Genomic DNA, 19,049 nt, shown 5'->3' on the forward strand with positions numbered 1-19,049 from the left:
TCTGGCCCAGGTACCCCTCTGCCTTCCCGCCCTGGCCCCCCATGCTTCCCGGCCCTGGCCGGCCTCTGCCTCTCTAACCTGGTTGGCCCCCGCCTCTCGGCCCTGATTCCTCTCTGCTTCTCTGCCCTAGTCCCACTGTCTCCCAGCACAAGTACCCCTCTGCCTCCTAACAGTGGTCTCCTGCGTACCATTCCTGGTCCCACTCTGTCTCCCGGCCATGGTTCCCCTTTGCCTCCCTGACCTTGTCCGCCCCCCCCCGACCCCCGCTTCGCGGCCCTGGTCCCCCGTCTACCGGCCCGGGTACCCCCCTGTCTCTAGGCCCTGGCCCCTATCTGCCTCTCTGCCCAGGTACCCCTCAGCCCTGGTCCCTGTCTACCTCCTGGCCCTGGTCCTCCATCTACAAGCCTTGGTCCCTCTGCAAAGCCTCTACAAGCCTCTGCCTCCTGGCCATGGTCCCCCCATGATGCCCTGCCCTGGCCCCCCTCTGCCTCCCGGACCTGGGTTCTCCCTACCTCCAGGCCCTGGTCCCCCAGTCTCCCCACCCAGTTAACCCTCTGCCTCCTGGCCCTGGTCCCCCGTATCCCGGCACAGGTACCCCTCTGCCTCCCGGCCCTGGTCCCCCGCCTACTGGCCTGGGTACCCCTCTGCCTCCCGGACCTGGTCCCCCGTCTACCGGCCTGGGTACCCTCTGCCTCCTGGCCCAGGTACCCCCCCGCCTCCTGGCCGAGGTCCCCATCTGCCTCCCTGCCCGGGTACCCCTCAGCCTGCTGGCCCTAGTCCCCCTCTACCTCCTGGCCCTGGTCCCCCGTCCACAAGTCTTGGTACCCCTCTGCCTCCCGGACCTGGGTTCCCCCTACATACAGGCCCTGGTCCCCCAGTCTCCCCGCGCAGGTAACCCTCTGCCTCCTGGCCCTGGTCCCCAATATCCTGGCCCAGGTACCCCTCTGTCTCCTGGCCCTGGTCCACTTCTGCCTCCAGGCCCTGATACCCCTCCGCCTCCCTGACCTTGTACCCCACCGCTTCTCGGCCCTGGTCCCCCTTTGCCTTCCAGCCAAGGTACTCCTCTGCCTCCTGGCCCAGGTCCCCCTCTTCCTCCCAGCCCTGGGGTCCCCCATCCCCCGGCCAAGGTATCCTTCTGCCTCCAGGCCCTGCTCCCCCACTGCCACCCTGCCCTGTTCCCCTTCTGCCTTCTGGCTCTGGGTCCCCTCTACCTCCCGGCCCCGGTCCCCCATCTCCTGGCCCAGGTACCCTTCTAAATCCTGGCCCGGGTCCCCCTCTGCCTCCGTCCCTGGTTCCCCTGTTCCTGCCAGCCCTAGTTCCCCTTTAGTTCCAAGAAGCCGGGGGACAAGGGCAGAGAGGCAGAGGAAGCCCCTATCTCCGGCCCTGGTCCCCCTGTCTCCCGACTCAGGTACCTCTCTCCCACCTGGCCCTGGTCACCCCTGTCTACCGTCCCTGGTCCCCCTCTGCCTCCCTGCCCTTGTCACCCCTGCTTCTCGGCCCTGGTCCCTTTTTTCTCTCGTCCCTGGTAACCCCCTGCCTCCTGTCCTTGGTCCCCCTCCTCCTCCTCCCGGCCACGGTCCCCCCTGTCCCGGCCCAGGTAGCCCTCTGTCTCCTGGCTCTGGTTCCCCCTGCCACCCTGCCCTGGTCCCCTTCTGCCTCCCATCCCTTGTTCCCCTGTGCCTTCTAGCCCTAGTTCCCCTTTACTTCCAAGAAGCAGGAAGGACAAGGGCAGGGAGGCAGAGGAACACCCCCATCTCCCGGCCCGGGCATCCCTCTGTCGCCTGGCCCTGGTCCCCATCTGCCTCGAGGCCCTGGTCCCCCCCTACTTCTCGGCCCTGTTCCCCCTTTGTCTCCCGGCCCTGGTCCCCCTCTGCCTCCTGGCCCTGGTTTCCTACCTCCAGGCCCTTGGGTCTCTCTCCGTTCTGATCCTGGGTCCTCTCTACCTCCCAGCCCAGGGTCCCCTGTCTTCAGACCCAGGTACCCCTCTGCCTCCGGGCTCTGGTCTCCCTCTACCTCTAGGCCCTGGTACCTCTGTGCCTCCAGGCCCTGGTCCCTCTCTCTGTCCCGGCCCTGGGTCTGCTGTACCTCCCAGCCCTTATCCCCGGCTTTTCCGACCCAGGAACCCCTCTGCCTCCTGGCCCTGGTCCTCCTCTGCCTCCCGGCACTGGTCTCCTTCTACCGGCCCTAGTTCCCCTGTCTCAAGAACAACGTACCCCTCTGCCTCCAGGCATGGTCACCCTCTGCCTCCTGCCGCTGGTCTCCCTCTGCCTCCTGGACCTGGTCCCCCTCTGCCTCCGGGCCCTGGTCCCGCTCTGCCTCCCAGCCCTGGACTCCATCTCCCAGTCCAGGTACCCCTCTGCCTCCTGGTCCTGGTCCCCCTCTGTCTCCCGGCCCAGGTACCCCACTGCCTCCTGGCCCTGGTCCCGCTCTGCCTCCCAGCACAAGTACCCCTCTGACCCCCGGCCTTGGTCCCCCTGTCTTCCGACCCAAGTACCCCTCTGCCTCCCGGCCCAGGTCCCCCTCTGCCTCCCGGCCCTGGTCTCCTTCTACGTCCAGGCCCTTGGGTCTCTCTCCGTCCCGGCCCTGGGTCCCCTCTACCACTCAGCTCTGGTCCCCCTGTCTCCAGACCCAAGTACCCCTCTTCCTCCAGGCCCTGGTCCCCCTCTGCCTCCCGGCCCATGTAACCCTCTGTCTCCTGGACCTGGTCCCCTTCTGCCTACCTACCCTGGTTCCCATCTGCCTTCCATCCCTGGCCTTCCTTGTCATCCCGGCCTGGTCCCCCTCTGCCTCCCTGCCCTTGACCCCCTGCTTCTCGAACCTGGTCCCCCTTTGCCTACCGGCCCAGGTACGGCTCTGCCTCCTGGCCCTGGCCCACCCCTGCCACCCTGCCCTGATCCCCCTCTGCCTCCTGGCCCTGGTCCATCTGTGCTTCCTGGCCCTGGTCCATCTGTGCTTCCCGGCCCTGGTCCCCCACGGCATCCCGGTCTTGGTTTTCTTCAACCTCCAGGCCATTGGTTGAGTCTCCGTCCCGACCCACGGTCTCCTCTACCTCCCAGCCCTGGTCCTCCTGTCTCCCGGCCTAGGTACCCCTTTGCCTCCTGGCACTGGTCCCCATCAGCCTCCCGGCCCGAGTCTCCCTCTGCCTTCTCGGTCCTGGTCCCCCTCTGTCCCGTCCCGGGTACCCCTTTGCCTCCTAGCTCTGGCCCTGCTCAGCCTCCAGGCCCTGGTCGCCCCCGCTTCTCCGCCCCTTTGCCTACCATCCCAGGTACCCTTCTGCCTCCCGGCCCTGGTCCGCATCTGCATCTATGACCAGGTCACCCCCCCGCCTCTAGGCCCTGGACCCCCTCTACTTCTCAGCCCTGGTCCTCCTGTCTCCTGACCCAGGTATCCCTCTGCCTAATGGCCCTGATCCCCCTCTACCTCCCTGCCCTTGTGGCCCCTGCATCTCCGTCGTGGCCCCCCTTTGCCTCCCAGGCAAGGTACCCCTCTGCCTCCCAGCCCAGGTACCCCTCTACTACCTGGCCCTGGTCCCCCTCTGCCTCCCTGCCCTGATCCCCCTCTGCCTCCCAGCCCTGGTCCCTCTGTGCCTCCCGGCCCTGGTCTCCCTCGATCTCCAGATCCCGGTTCCTCTCTCCATCATGGCCCTTGTCCCCTCTACCTCCCGGCCCTGGGCCCCGTCTCCTGGCCTAGGAACCAGTCTGCCTCCAGGCCCTGGTCCCCCTCTGCCTACCCGCCCTGGTCCCCATCTGCCTCCCGGCCCTAGTCAACCTCTGCCTCTCGGCCCTGGTCCCCGTCTCCCGGCCCACGGACCCTTCTGCCTCCCTGCCCTGGTCCCCCTGCCTCCCGGCCCAGGTACCTCTCTGCCTTCCTGCCCTAGTTCTCCCCGCTTCTCGACCCTGGTGCCCCTTTGCCTCCCGGCCCAGGTACCCCTCTGCCTCCTGGCCATGGTCCCCTGGTCCCCTTCTGCCTCCTGGACCTGGTCCCTCTGTGCCTCCTGGTAACCCAGGGCCTCCCGGCCTTGGTTTCCTTCTACCTCCAGGTCCTTGGGCGAGTCTTCGTCCGGGACCTGGATCTCCTCTACCTCCCGGCCCTGGTCCCCCTGTCTCCCGGCCTAGGTACACCTCCTCCTCCTGGCCCTGGTCCCCCCACTGCCAACCCGCTCTGGTGCCCATCTGCCTCCCGGCCTTGATCCCCCTCTGCTTCTCGGTCCTGGTCTCCCCGCCCCCAGCCTAGATACCCCTCTTCCTCCTGGCCCTGATCCCCCTCTGCCAACCGCCCTAGTCCCCATAATAATGATAATAATAATGATGATGGCATTTATTAAGCGCTTATTATGTGTAAAGTACTGTACTAAGCGCCGGGGAGGTTACAAGGTGATCAGTTTTTCCCATGGGCGGGGGGCCTTACAGTCTTAATCCCCATTATACAGATGCGGTAACTGAGGCCCAGAGAAGTGAAGTGATTTGCCCAAAGTCACACTGCTGACAATTGGTGGAGCCAGGATTTGAACCCATGACCTCTGACTCCAAAGCCCGAGCTCTTTCCACTATGCCACGCACCTTCTCTCATCTGCCTCCCGGCACTGGTCCCCCTCTGCCTCTCGGCCCTGGTACGCTTGTCTCCCAGCCCAGGTAACTCTCTGCCTCCCATTCCTGGTCCCTCTCTGCCTCCAGGCCCTGGTCCACCTCGTCCTCTCAGCCCTAGTCCCCTTCGGCCTCCCTGCCCTTGTCGCCCTCACTTCTCCTCCCTGGTCCCCCTTTGCCTCCCAGTCCATGTACCCCTCTGTCTCCCAGCACTGGTCAGCCTCTGCGTCTATGACCTGGTCGCCACCAGCCTCTCGGCCCTGGTCCCCGTCTGCTTCTCAGCCCTGGTCCTTCTGTCTTCAGGCCCTAGGTCTCCTCTAACTCCCAGCCCTGGTCCCCGTCTCCCGGTCGAGGTATCTCACTTCCTCCTGGCCCTGTTCCCCCTCTGCCTGACGGACCTGATTCCCCTCGGCCTCCCTGCCCTTGTGGCCCCGGCTTCTCCGCCCTGGCCCCCCTCTGCCTCCCTGCCCTTGTCCCCCCTGCTTCTTGGCTCTGGTCCCCCTTTGCCTCCCAGACCAGGTACCCTGTGCCTCCCAGCCCAGGTCCCCATCTGCCACCCTGCCTTGGTCCGCCCTTGCCTCTCGTCCCTGTTTCCCCTCTGCCTTTCGGCCCTAGTTCCCTTTTACATGTGAGAAGCGTGGGGACATGTGTAGGGAAGCAGAGGTACCGCTCTGCCTGTGGGCCTGGGTCCCCGTTTCCCGGCCCTGGACCCCTCTGCCTCCTGGCCCTGGCTCCCCTGCACCTGCCAGCACTGGTCTCCCTCTACCTCCAGGCCCTGGGTCCCCTCTACCTCGCGGCCTGGGTCCCTCTGCCTCGTGGCCCTGGTCCCCCTCTGCTTCCCCGCCCTGATCCCACTCTGCCTCCCGGCCCTGGTTCCCCTCTGCCTCCCTGTCCTTGTCCCCCTTTATCCCAGCCCAGGTACCCCTCTGCCTCCTGGCCCCTGGTCCCCCTCTGCTGCCCTGCCCTGGTCACCCTCTGCCTCATGGCCCTGGTCCCTCTGTGCCTCCCGTCCCTTGTCTCCTTCTACCTCCAGGCCCTTAGGGTCTCTCTCCCTCCTGGCCCTGGGTCCCCTCTACCTCCTGGCCCTGGTTCCCATCTCCTGGCCCAGGTACCCTTCTGTCTCCTGGCCCTGGCCCCCCTCTGCCGCCCAGACCTGGTTCCTGTCTGCCTACTGGCCCTGGTCCCTCTGCTACTACCGGCTCTGGTCTCCTTCTACCTCTAGGCCCTTGGGTCTCTCTCCATCCCGGCCCTGGTCCCCGCTTCCTCCCGGCCTTGGTCCCCCAGTCTCCTGACCCAGGTCCCCCTCTGCCTCCCTGCCCTAGTCCCCCCCCCGCCCCCTGTGCCTCGGCCCAGGTACCCCTCTGCCTCTTGGCTCTGGTTCCCTCTGCCTCTCAGCCCTGGTCTCCCTCTGCTTCCTGGCCAAGATACCCCACTGCCTTTTCCACCAGGTCCCCTTCAGCCTCCCGGGCCTGGACCCCGTCTCGCAGCCCAGGTACCCCATGCCTCCCGGCCCTGGTCCCCCCCATCTCCCGGCCCAGGTACCCCTCTGCCTCCTGGCCCTGGTCCCCCTCAGCCTCCCGGCCCTGGTCCCCCTCAGCCTCCCAGCCCTGGTCTCCTTCTACCTCCAGGCCCTTGGGTCTCTCTCTGTCCTGGCCCTGAGTCCCCTCTACCTCCCAGGTCTGGTCCCCCTGCCTAGGGTCCCCTCTGCCTCCTGGCCCTGGCCCACCTCTGCCTCCAGGCTCCGGTCCCCCTCTGCCTACCTGCCCTTGCCCCCCACCCCACATCTTGGCCCTGGTCCCCCTTTGTCTTCTGGCCCAAGTACCCCTCGGCGCCCTGGCCCTGTTCCCCCTCTGCCTTCTGGCCCAGGTACCCCTCTGCCTCCTGGCCCTGATCCCCCTCTTCCTCCTGCCCCTGGTCCCCCGTATCCCGGACCAGGTACCCCTCTGCCTCCTGGCTCTAGTCCCCCACTGCCGTAGTCACCTCAGCCTCCCCTGCCCTGGTCCCCCTCTGCTTCCCGGCACTGGGTCCCCTCAGCCTCCTGGCCCTGGTCCCCCCAGTCTCCTGGCCCAGGTACCCTTCTAAATCCTGGCCCTGCTCCCCCTATGCCTTCCTGCCCTTGTCCCCCTCTGCATCCCAGCCCTTGTCCCCCTCTGCCTCCCTGCCTTGGTCCCCCCCCACCTATCATCCCTCTCTGACTTTCAGATGCAGTTCCCCTGTACTTACGAGAAGCGGCGGGGGTGGGGGCAGTGGGCGGCAAGGGCAGGGAGGCAGAGGTACCTCTGTGCCTGCTGGACCTGATCCCAATTTCCCAACTCCTGGTCCCCCTCTGCCTCCCAACCCTTGTCCCCCCTGTCTCCCGGCCCAGGTACCCCTCTGCCTCATGGCCCTGGTCCCCCTCTACCTCCAGGCCCTGATCCCTCTCTACCTCCGGACACTGGTCCCTTTGAGCCTCCCAGCCCTGATCTCCCTCTACGTCCAGGCCACTGGGTCTCTCTCCTTCCCGGCCAGGGGTCCCCTCTACTTCCTGGCCCAGGTTCCCCTGTGCTACCAAGCCCTGGTCTCCCTCTATCTCCAGGCCCTGGCCCCTCTCTCCGTCCCAGCCCTGGGACCCTCTATCTCCCGGTCTAGGTCTCCCTGTCTCCCGGCCCAGGTACCCCTCTGCCTCCCGGCCCTGGTCCCCCCATGCCTCCCGGCCCTGGTCCCCCTTTGCCTCCCGGCCCTGGTCCCCTTCTGCTTCCTGGCCCTGGTCGGCCTCTGCCTCTCTGTCCTGGTCACCCCCGGCCTCTCGGCCCTGGTTCCCCTCTGCTTCTCAGCCCCAGTCCCACTGTCTCCTGGCACAACTACCCCTCTGTCTCCCAGCCCTGGCCCCCTGTCTCCCGGCCCAGGTACCCCTCTGCCTCCCATTTCTGGTCTCCTGTCTAATGGACCTGGTGCCCCTCTGCCTCCCAGCCCAGGTCCCCCTTTCTTCCGGCCCAGGAACTCCTCTGCCTCCTGGCCCTGGTTCCCCTCTACGTCCCGGCGCTGGTCCACCATCTACTGGCCCGGATACTCCTCTGCCTCCCGGCCCAGTTTCCCCTCTGCCTCCCTGCCCAGGTCACCCCCAGCCTCTCGGTCCTGATCCCCCTCTGCCTCCCTGCCCCGATCGCCCCCTGCCTTACGTCCCTGGTCCCCCTCTGACTTTCAGCCCTAGTTCCCCTTTACTTCTGAGAAGCAGGGGGTACAAGGGCAGGGAAGCAGTGGTACCACTCTGCCTGCCGGCTTGATCCCCATTTCCCGGCCCTGGTCCCCCTCTGCCTCCCGGCCCTGGTCCCCCTCTGCTTTCCCGGCCCTGGTCCCCCCCTCTGCCTTCCCAGCCCTGGTCCCCCTCTGCCTTCCCACCCTGGTCCCCCTCTGTCTTCCCGCTCTGGTCCCCCTCTGCTTCCCGACCATGGTCCGCCTCTGAATCTCTGACCTGGTTGCCCCCCACCTCTCGGCCCTGTCTCCCGGCCAGGGGCCCTCCTGCCTTCTGGCCCCAGTCCCCTTGTCTACCGGCCCTGGTCCCTCTTTGCCTCCGGGCCCTGGTCCCCCTCTGCCTCCCTGTCCCGGTCCCCCTCTGCTTCCCAGCCCTGACCAGCCTCTGCCTCTCTGACTTGGTCTCCCCCCGCCTCTCGGCCCTGGTTCCCCTCTGCTTCTCATTCCTAGGCCCCGTCTCCTGACCCATGAAACCCTCTGCCTCCCAGTCCCGGTCCCCCTATCTACTGGCCCTGGTCTCCCTCCGTCTCCTGTCCCTGGTCCCCCTCTACCTCCCTGACCTTGTCCCCATGCTTCTCGGCCCTGGTCCCCCTTTGCCTCCCGGCCCTGATCCCCGTTTTCCAACCCTGGTCCCCCTCTGCCTCCTGGCCCTGGTCCCTCTCTGCCTCCCGACCCTGGACTCCCATCTCCTGGCCCAGGTACACCTCTGCCTCCTGGCCCTGGTCCTCCTCTACCTCCTGGCCCTGGTCCCTTGGAGCCTCCCAGCCATGGCCTCCCTCTACCTCCAGGACACTGGAGGACACTGGGTCTCTCTCTGTCCCGGCCGTGGGTCCCCTCTACCTCCCGGTCCTGGTCCCCGTCTGGCTCCCTGCCCTGGCCCCCCTCAAGTTCCCGGCCCAGGCCGGCCTCTGCCTCTCTGACCTGGTCACGCCCCGCCTCTCGGCCCTGGTTCCCCTCGGATTCTCAGCCACAGTCCCACTGTCTCCCGGCACAGGTACCCCTTTGCCTCCTAGCCCTGGTCCCCCGTCCCCTGGCCCAGGTACTCCTCTGCCTCCCGGCCCCGGTCGTCCTGTCTACCAGCCCTGGTCCCCCTCTTTCTCCCGGTCCTGGCCGCTCTCTGCCTCCCTGACCTTGTCCCATGGCTTCTCCGCCCTGGTCCCACTTTGCCTCCCGGCCCAGGTACCCCTCTGCCTCCTGGCCCTGGTTCCCCTCTGCTTCCCGGCCCTGGTCCCCCGTCTACCGGCCCGGGTACCCCTCTGCCTCCTGGCCCTGGTCTCCCGCTGCCTCCAGGCCCTGGTCCCCCTCTGCCTCCCGACCCTGGTGCCCCTTCTCCGATCCCAGGTACCCCTCTGCCTCCTAGCTATGATCCCCCTCTGCTTCCCGGCCCCTGTCACCCAAGCCTCCCGACCCCAGTCCCCTGTCTTCTGGCCCAGGGACCCCTTGCCTCCTGGCCCTGGTCTCTTTCTGCCTCCAGGCCCTGGTCCCCCTCTGCCTCCCTTGCCTTGTCCCGCCCCCTTTTCGGCCCTGGTCCCCCTTTACCTTCCAGCCCAGGTACATCTCAGCCTCCTGGCACTGGTCCCCCTCTGCCTCCCGGCCCTTGTCCACCTGTCTACTGGCCCAGGTTCCCTTCTAAATCCTGGTCCTGGTCCCCCTCTGCCTCCTCGCCCTGGTTCTCCTCTGCATCCCGGCCCTGGTCCCCCTCTGCCTCCTGGCCCTGGTCCCCCTCTGCCTCCTGGCCCTGGTCCCCATCTGCCTCCCGGCCCTGGTCCCGCTGTTTCCCAGTCTAGGTTCCCCTCTGCCTCCCGGCCCGGGTCTCCCTCTGCCCACCTCCCCTGGTCCCCAAGGCATCTCAGCTCTGGTGCCCCTCTGCCTCCGGCCAAGGTACCCCACTGCCTCCTGGACGAAATCCCCTTCAGCTTCCTTGCCCTGGCCCCCATCTACCAGCCCAGGCACCCCTTGGCCTCCCGGCTCTGGTCCCCCTGTATCCCTTCCCAGGAACCCCTCTGCCTCCCGGCCCTGGTCCCCCTCGGCATCCTGACCCTGGTCCCCCTCTGCAGCCTGCCCTGGTCCTGTGCCTCCCGGTCCCAGTCTCCTTCTACCTCCAGGCCCTTGGGTCTCTCTCTGTGCCAGCCCTGGGTCCCCTCTACCTCCCGGCCCTGGTCCCCTTCTGCCTCGTGGCCCTGGTCCCCTGTCTCCTGGCCCAGGTACCCCACTGCCTCCTGGCCCTGGTCCCCCTCTGCCACCCTGCCGTGGTCCCCCTCTGCCTCCCGGCCCTGGTCCCTGTGTAACTCCCCACCCTGGTCTCCTTCTGCCTCTACGGCCTTGGGTTTCTCTCTGTTCTGGCCCTGGTCTCCGTCGCCCGGTCTAGGTACCCCTCTGCCTCCTGGCCCTGGTCCCTCTCTGCCTCCTGGCCCTGGTCCCCTCCCGCCTCCTGGTCATGGTCCCCCCCCTGCCGCCTGGCCCTGGTCCCCCCCTGAATCTCGGCACTGGTCCTCCTCTACATCTCGGCCCTGGTCCCCCATCTCCCGACCCAGTAGCCCCTCTGCCTCCCAGCCCTGGTCCCCCTCTGCCTCCCAACTCTGGTCACATGTACCTCCCTGCCCTGGTCTCCCCCTCTTCTCGGCCCTGTTCATTCATTCATTCATTCATTCAATCGTGTTTATTGAATGCTTACTGTGCGGAGAGCACTGTACTAAGCGCTTGGGAAGTACAAGTCGGCAACACATAGCACTCAGTACAGTGCTCTGCACACAGTAAGCGCTCAATAAATGACTGAATGAATGAATGCTTTTGTTAATTATATCTGTAATCATATTTTTCGAATTGATGCCTGTTTACTTGCATTGATGTCCTGATGCCTTTTTACTTGTATTAGTACCTGTCTCCTCCTCTAGACTGGAAGCTAATTGTGGGCAGGGATCATCTCTCTTTTTTGCTGTACTGTACTTTCCCAAGCGCTTAGTACAGTGCTCTACTCACAGTAAGCGCTCTGTGGCTTAGTAGAAAGAGCACAGGCTTGGATGTCAGAGGACTTGGGTTCTAATCCTGGCTCCACCACTTGTAAGCTGTGTGACCTTAAGTCAAGCCACTTAACTTCTCTGTTCCTCGCTTACCTCATCTGCAAAATGGGGATTGAGACTGTGAGCCCCTGGTGGGACAATCTGATGACCATGTATCTACTCCTTGCTCAGAACAGTGCTTGGCACATAGTAAGCAATTAACAAATAACATTATTATTGCTATTGTTATAAGTACGATTGAATGGATAAATGAAGTGTGGGTTGAACCAAAAATTTGCTAGCCTCTCATACACACACCCATAAATACACACACACACACACACACGCCCTCCCTCCCTCCCCACCTTTTGGAGGACTGTGCCACCCAAGACTCCATCTTGACAGCAGGGCATGTCTGGGCATTGACCTCTGTCCACATTAGAAAGATGCCCCTCAAGGCTGGAGAGATGCATTGAGCAGTTTTTTTAAACGAGTAGTAACTAGATTCTCCACTCGGCCATCCTGCCCTGAGCTGTGTGCTGCCAGGGGATTTTGGCTGGAGGGCTTTGAGCAGCCTGGACATCCTATTGCAGGAAGGGGAACCTCGGGACTCACCCTGGCCTCCTCTGGGGATGGGCAGAAGAACCTCGGTCTCATCGGAGTGAAGTGGCACTGGAGCTTCTCCTCTGGTTCCTGCCCGTGGACATGTCGAGTTCTGAACCCTGGTCTTGAGACACCTGAACCGGTGATCCTAAGAGTCTGACTGGGACCACATCTGTTGAAAAGAAAACCAGTGCTCAAAGTTGGGTGTGGAAAGGGGAAGCGGAGAGGCAGGAAAAGGTGGCGGGGGGGAAGCACAGACAACCTAGTTTTGCCAACACTTTTGACCACTCTCCCTGCCCCCTCCCGGCCCAACATGGTTAAGTGGATCTGCAGCTACGCTGACTGCCACACTCTGCCCTACAAACACTTACCCATTCCTTCTTCACATCCCTAGAAGGGGCTTGTTCTCCACACGCTGGAGGGACAGAACTACACACGGTATAGAATTCCATTTCTAGAAAAGAAAACCTGCTTTGTCCTTCCACCTGCACCCCCAGTTCTGTTACTCCAGGAACTCCAGTCCCCCCGATACGGTAAGCACTTAGAACAGTGCCAGTGCCTAGAACAGTGCTTGGTACATAGTAAGCACTTAACAAATACCAACATTATCGTTAATATTAATCTTATTGTGGGGAGGGAATGTGTCTGTCATACTGTACTCTCCCAAGGGCTTAGTACAGTGCTCTGCACACAGCAAGAGCTCCATCAACCTAACTGATTGATTGAAGGGGTAGAATCGCACAGTAGATGAGTGCAATTTCTAGTACAATACCTGCCTTTTGTCCTCCCCGCCCACACCCCTGCTTCCTTGACCTCAGGTAGGAGTCTGCACACTTTGCTTCTCAGAGAAAATTAGGATAGAGACCCTGATAGACACCCTGTCCTCCTCCTGATACTGGATCCCTCAAGCTTCTGTGTTTTGCCCAGAAATGTCCTTTATCTGGGGCCTGAGACTTTGCAGTGACCCTGAAGAGGGACTACAGACACAGCAAAGCTTGCCCCGTCTATAGAATTAAGGGCCCTGTCTCTTCTCGGTCCCAAATGAGTCAGACAGAACTAGCTTCCTGCACAGAGCCGCAGACCCTGTCCTCCCATGAGTGGCAGCTGCTTCATTACTCATCTTCCCCCCACACACACACACTCTCTCTCTCTCTCTCTCTCTCTCTCTCTCTCTCTCATTCTCTCTCTCTCTCTCTCTCTCTCTCTCTCTCTCTCTCTCTCTCTCTCTCTCTCTCTCTCTCTCTCTCTCCCTCCCTCCCTCCCTCCCTCCCTCCCTGTGCAGTACAGGTCAATCAATCAGTCGTATTTATTGAGCACTTACTGTGTGCAGAACACTGTACTAAGCGCTTGGGAAGTACAGGTTGGCAACATATAGAGACAGTCCCTACCCAACAGTGGGCTCACAGTCTAAAAGGGGGAGACAGAGAACAAAACCAAACATACTAACAAAATAAAATAAATAGAATAGATATGTACAAGTAAAATAAATAAATAAATAAATAAATAGAATAATAAATATGTACAAACATATATACATATATACAGGTGCTGTGGGGAAGGGAAGGAGGTAACATGGGGGGATGGAGAGGGGAATGATGGGGAGAGGAAGGAAGGGGCCTCTTCTCAGTCTGGGAAGGCCTCCTGGAGGATGTGAGCTCTCAGTAGGGCCCTGAAGGGAGGAAGAGAGCTAGCTTGGCGGATAGGCAGAGGGAGGGCATTCCAGGCCCAGGGGATGATGTGGGCCGGGGGTCGATGGCGGGACAGGCGAGAACGAGGCACGGTGAGGAGATTAGCGGCAGAGGAGCGGAGGGTGTAGGATGGGCTGTAGAAGGAGAGAAGGGAGGTGAGGTAGGAGGGGGCGAGGTGATGGAGAGCCTTGAATCCCAGGGTGTGGAGTTTCTGCCTGATGCACAGATTGATTGGTAGCCACTGGAGATTTTTGAGGAGGGGAGTAACATGCCCAGAGCGTTTCTGGACAAAAACAATCCGGGCAGCGCATGAAGTATGGATTGAAGTGGGGAGAGACACGAGGATGGGAGATCAGAGAGAAGGCTAATGCAGTAGTCCAGATGGGATAGGATGAGAGCTTGAACGAGCAGGGTATCGGTATGGATGGAGAGGAGAGGGCGGATCTTGGCAATGTTGCGGAGCTGAGACCGGCAGGTTTTGGTGACGGCTTGGATGTGGGGGGTGAATGAGAGAGCGGAGTCCAGGATGACACCAAGGTTGCGGGCTTGTGAGACGGGAAGGATGATAGTGCCGTCAACATAGATGGGAAAGTCAGGGAGAGGGCAGGGTTTGGGAGGGAAGACAAGGAGTTCAGTCTTGGACATGTTGAGTTTTAGGTGGCGGGCGGACATCCAGATGTAGATGTCCTGAAGGTAGGAGATGCGAGTCTGGAGAGAGGGGGAGAGAGGAGGGGCAGAGATGTAGATGTAGGTCACTTAGTAATGGGGTAAATCTGGGGGTGGAATGTCTCCACGGTGTAAGAGGCAGAGGAGAAGCACTGAGCAGCTGCTCTGGAGAGATATCCCTGGCCCCTCAAACCAGAACCATTCTCTGGTCGGAGAGCAGCAGCCTGCCCCCTGGTGGCACCAATCGTTATTCTGGGAGGCTGCACCTCTCTATCATCCCCTGGTGGCAGCAGCGGGCTTGTTCAGGGAGGCTGCGGTTGGTGGCAGTACAGTACACTATAATGATAATAATGCTAATAATAATTGTACTTAATGATAACAATGATGGTATTTGTTAAGCGCTTACTATGTGCAAAGCACTGGGGTACACAAGGTAATCAGGTAATTCCACGTGGGGCTCACAGTCTTAATCCCCATTTTACAGATGAGGTAACTGAGGCACAGAGAAGTTAAGTGACTTGCCCAAAGTCACACAGCTGACAATTGGCAGAGCCGGGATTTGAACCCGTGACTTCTGACTCCAAAGCCGGGCTCTATCCACTGAGACACGCTGCTTCTCTATTGTTAAGCACTTACTAGGTGCCAAGCACTGTTTTTATGGCATTTATTAAGCACTTACTATGTGCAAAGCACTGCTCTAAGCGTTAGGGAGGTTACAAGGTGATCAGGTTGTCCCACGGGGGGCTCTCAGTCTTAATCCCCATTTTACAGATGCGGTAACTGAGGCACAGAGAAGTTAAGGGACTTGCCCAAAGTCACACAACTGACAATTGGCAGAGTCAGGATTTGAACCCATGACCTCTGACTCCAAATTCTGTGCTCTTTCCACTGAGCCACGCTGCTTCTCTGTTCTAAGCACGCTGCACTGTTCTAAGCACTGTGGTAGATACAAGGTAATCGGGTTGCCCCACATGGGGCTCACGGTCTTAATCCCCATTTTACATTCATTCATTCATTCATTCATTCATTCAATCGTACTAAGCGCTTGGGAAGAACAAGTTGGAAACATATAGAGACCATCCCTACCCAACAACAGGCTCACAGTCTAGGTAACTGAGGCACAGAGAAGTTAAGTGACTTGCCCAAGGTCACACAGCAGACAAGTGGCAGAGCTGGAATTAGAACTCATGAACTCCCAAGCCCATGCTCTTTCCACTAAGCCAGCGTGGCTTAGTGGATAGGATGGGCCTGGGGGTTAGAAGGTCCTGTGTACTAATCCTGGTTCTGCCACATGCTTGCTGTGTGACCTTGGGCCGTTACCTCAGTTACCTCACCTGTAAAATGGGGATTAAGACTAATATGGGCCTCATAGGCCCATATGGGCCAGGGACTGTGTCCAACCAGATTAACTTGGATCTACCCTAGCTCTTACAACAGTGCTTGGCACAAAGTAAGCAAATAAAATGTACCATTGTTATTATTATTATTATTATCGTACCACAGTAAACTTGTTCTGGGGTGCTGCTCCTCTCTACCTCCCCACAGTGCTACTAGGCAGTATTCTGTGAAGCTGCACCTCTCAGTCACCCCCTCACAGCATCAGGTGTCGTTCTGGGAGGCACGGGCCTGGAAATCCGAGGACGTGGGTTCCCATTCCGGCTGCACCACATGTCTCCTCTGTGACCTTGGGCATGTCACTTAACTTCTCTGAGGCTCAGTTACCTCATCCGTAAAATGGGGATTAAGACTGTGAGTCCCATGTGGGACATGGACTGTGTCCGATCTGATTACCCTGTATCTACCCCAGGACTTAGAACAGTGTTAGGCACACAGTAAGTGCTTAACAAATACAACCATAATAACTATTATGATGATTATTATGATTTTATTATTATTGTTATTATTATTATTTTGGAGACAAGATAACTGAGGCATAGAAGGGTGAAATGACTTGCCCAAGGTCACTCAGCAGACACACAGCAGGGCCTGGATTAGAAATCGGGTCTGACCTACCAGGCTCTATCCACTAGGCGGCGATGCTTCTCTCCCACACGGCGCCTCTCTATCGCCACCTGGTGGTACTTTGCTCTTCCAGCGCCGGCTTACCCCATGGGCCTCCATCTCGTCTATCTGGACTGCGGCCTCCTTTTCCATGTCCCTCCTCTGGTCTGGAACTCCCTCTCCCTCCCTTCATCATCCCCCTCTCCAAAACATTAAGGTCACAACTCCGCCAAGAGGCCTTCTCTGATTAAACCCTTTTTCCTCCGGCTCCTTCTCCCTTCTGTATTGTCTACACCCTGGGATTTGTGAAATTTGAACAATCGCTTTTGGCCCGGCATCATTTGTATGCATATCCGAGCAACCAAACAGAAAGAGCCGAAGCCTAACAAACACTAAAGTAATGACTGAAATTAAGAAATGAAAAAAAAAGTCAGGTTGCAACAGAAATGAGAAGAGCACCTACGCTGATCAATCCCCCAAAGACTGGCCAAATCCAACTTCCCAGATAATAATAATAACAACTGTGGTCTTTGTTAAGCACTTATTATCTGCCAGACACTGTACTAACCACTGGTTTAGGCACAAGATAATTGGGTTGTACACAGTCCCTGTCCCACACTGGGCTCACAGTCTTAATCCCTATTTTATAAATGAGGAAACTGAAGCACAGAGATTAATGGAGAAGGGAAGGTCAGCGGTTTGGAACGGTCCCTGCCGGATCACTTGGGGAGTGTCAAGGATGGGGCAGAGAGAGGCAGGGGTGCTGGATGTTCCATGCTGGGTCACTGATGGAGAGTCAGGGATGAGGAGGACAAAGACACGGGGGTTGGATGGTCACACTGCCAAGCAAGTGGTCGTGTGACCATTAGGTTTGGGGTTATTGTTCAAGTTTTTGTGGGGACAAAGGACCAACTACCAGTGGCCTGAAAGGGTTTCTGCCCTCACCCCACCAACAGGGCCAAGCCCCTGGCTGAGCAGAATTCATCAGTCAGCCAGTCAGTTCGATTTACTGGGCAGTTACTGAGTGCAGAGCACAATATGAAGCAGTTGGTTCACCAATATTCATTCATTCATTCACCCATTCAATCGCATTAATTGAGTGCCTACTGTGTGCACAGCACTGTACTAAGCTCTTGGAAAGTACAATTTGGCAACAGAGACAGTCCCTACCCAACAACGGGCTCACAGTCTAGGAGGGGGAGACAGACAACAAAACAAAACAAAACAAGTAGGCAGGCATCAATGGCATCAAAACAGATAAATAAAATTATAGATATACACACATCATTAGTAAAATAAACAGAATAAGAACTATGTACAAATTATACACATGTGCTGTGGGAAGGAGTAAAGCAGAGGGAGGGAGTCGGGGAGATGGGGAGGGGAGGAGGAGCAGAGGATAAGCGGGGGCTCAATGCTCAATCTGGGAAGGCCTCTGGAGGAGGTGAGCTCTCAGGAGGGCTTTCAAGGGAGGAAGAGAGCTGGTTTGGCGGATATGTGGAGGGAGGGCATTCCAGGCCAGAGGTAGGACGTGGGTCGGGGGTCAACGGCGGGACAGGTGAGAACGAGGCCCAGGGAGGAGGTGAGCGGCAGAGGAGTGTGCGGGCTGGGCTGTAGAAGGAGAGAAGGAGGTGAGGTAGGAGAGGCCAAAGGAATGGAGACCTAACAAGTCAATAGTGAGGAGTTTTTGCTTCATGCAAAGGTTGATGGACAACCACCGGAGATTTTTGAGGAGGGAAGTGATATGCCCAGAGCGTTTCTGTAGAAAGGTAATCCGGGCAGCAGAGTGAAGTATAGACTGAAGTGGGGAGAGACAGAAGGATAGGAGATCAGAAAGGAGACTGATGCAGTCATCCAGTCGGGATAGGATGAGAGACTGAACCAAGAAGGTAGTGGTTTGGATGGAAAGGGAAGTACGGATCTTGGCGATGTTGTGAAGGTGAGACCGGTAGGTTTTGGTGAAGGATTGGATGTGTGGGGTGAACGACAGAGCGGAGTCAAGGATGACTTGACTGGACCCAATATAACAGAGGCATTCCTTGATTATCATTACTATTATTATTATTATTTATGTATTATTTATTTATTATTATTATGGCATTTGTTAAGCGCTTACCATATGCCAAACAGTTACAAGCATTGGGATGGATACAAGATAATCAGGTTTTCCCACATGGGTTCACAGTCTTCATTCCTATTTTTAAAGGTGAGGTAACTGAGGTACAGAGAAGTGAAGTGACTTGTCCAAGGTCACACAGCAGACAAATGGCGGAGCTGGGATTAGAACCCACATACTCTGAATCCCAAGCCCATGCTCTTGCCGCTATGCTACACTGCTTCACAGTGAGCTTACAGTCTAGAGGGGGAGACAGCACTCATATGAAGAAATACATTACACATATGGATGTAAGGCCTGAGGGGCTGGAAGGGAGGTGATGCATGAAGGGAGCAAGTCAGGGCAATGCAGAAGGGAGTGGGAGAAGAGGAAAGAAGGGCTTAGTCAGGGAAGGCCTCTTGGAGGAGATGGGCCTTCATTGAGGCCCACTGAAGGTGGATAGAGTCATTGTCTGTCGGATATGAGGAGGGAGGCCGTTCCAGGCCATTCCAGAGGCAGGACATGGGCGAGAGGTCGGCGGCGAGACGGACAAGGTCGAGGTACAGTCAGAAGGTTGGTATTAGAGAGGTGAAGGGTGTGGGCTGGGTTGTGATAGGAGACTAGCGAGGTGAGGTAGGATGGGGGGGGCAAGGTGAGCGAGTGCTCTAATGCCCACAGTAAGGAGTTCCTGTTTGATGAGGAGGTGGATGGGCAACCACTGGAGTTTCTTGAGGAACGGGGAAACGCATCCTGGATGTTTCTGTAGAAATATGTTGGTAGCAGAGGACTAGTATGGACTAGACTGGGGGAGAGACAGAAGGGCTGAGGATGCGTAGACAGGGGCGCAGATGTAAGAAGGTTTGTTCCATCTGCCGAATTTGGGGCCCCGGGCCTTCGAGAAACAGTGTGCCTCAGTGGAAAGAGCACGACGGGCTTGAGAGTCAGAGGTCATGGGTTCTAATCCCGGCTCCAGCACTTGTCAGCTGTGTGACTTTGGGCAAGTCACTTCACTTCTCTGTGCCTCGGTTACCTCATCTGTAAAATGGAGATTAAATCTGTAAGCCCCACGTGGGACAGCCTGATTACCCTGTATCCTTCCCAGTGCTTAAAACAGGGTTTTGCACATAGTAAGTGCTTAACAAATACCATCATAATAATAATTATTATTATTCTCCATCCCCGT

The sequence above is a fragment of the Tachyglossus aculeatus genome, chromosome 11 (genome assembly GCF_015852505.1).
Source record: "Tachyglossus aculeatus isolate mTacAcu1 chromosome 11, mTacAcu1.pri, whole genome shotgun sequence".
In the NCBI taxonomy this organism is placed as follows: domain Eukaryota; kingdom Metazoa; phylum Chordata; class Mammalia; order Monotremata; family Tachyglossidae; genus Tachyglossus; species Tachyglossus aculeatus.